This window comes from Microtus oregoni, unplaced genomic scaffold (assembly GCF_018167655.1).
Source record: "Microtus oregoni isolate MIOR12 unplaced genomic scaffold, Mior012 000006F_ref0000085, whole genome shotgun sequence".
Lineage (NCBI taxonomy): Eukaryota > Metazoa > Chordata > Mammalia > Rodentia > Cricetidae > Microtus > Microtus oregoni.
The window spans coordinates 46559545-46560336 of NW_024543065.1; positions in this window are offsets into that span (position 1 = coordinate 46559545).

A 792-nucleotide genomic window follows, 5' to 3' on the forward strand; every position below is an offset into this window, starting at 1 on the left:
CCAGTCCTCTGCCCAACAGAGTAAAAGCCCAAGCTCTGGACTTGAAATCCCAGCAGTTTCCACCCTGGAAAGCATCACCCTGAAAAGTTCCACCGTCGGGCCACCAATCAAAAAACAACTATGTAAACCCTGGCATCTGCTCAGTTCTCTGCTGTTTCCTGCCTAAGCAGAGGCAGCCATCCTCCTGGGTTTTTTCCCTCCCAATAAATCTGTGTGAAGTTTGTTGTGTGGCCTGACTCTCTGGTATTCCTTGGCTCCTGACTGCCAGGATATCTTTCCATCCGAGCTGTAACAATTACACCTTCAATTGATATTCATCTTACCTGAAAATGAATCTGGGAGGTCTCGTTTTCCCCTTTCCAGTCATTAGTCCTTCGACGTCTATTACATTAAGAAAACTCTAAAATGTTCATGTAGTTTTGTTTCAGGTAAATGTCAGTGTAATCGGAGTACACAGAATAAAAAGAAGAAATCCCGGGGTCTCTTGTGCATTTAATTCCTACAGCAGGTCAGATTGACCAACTCTCTGACAGCAGTACCTCACTGCTCAGATGTATATGTGCTCTAAACTCAGTCATCAGGGTAGGAGGACAATTTTCAGGGTAACCGGGGCCGAGTGATGCCCGCCCCGTAGGTAAGGGATGGAAATTGGGCTCCGCAGTTACCCGGACCTGCTCCTTAGTCAACAGCTGTGGGTGGTTTCAGAGGACAGGACTTCCCCATTGGTCAACGTTGGGCTGGCGGTAGCTCTCATTGGTCCAGTGCTGCGTCTCAGTGCGTAGCCTTCTGGGA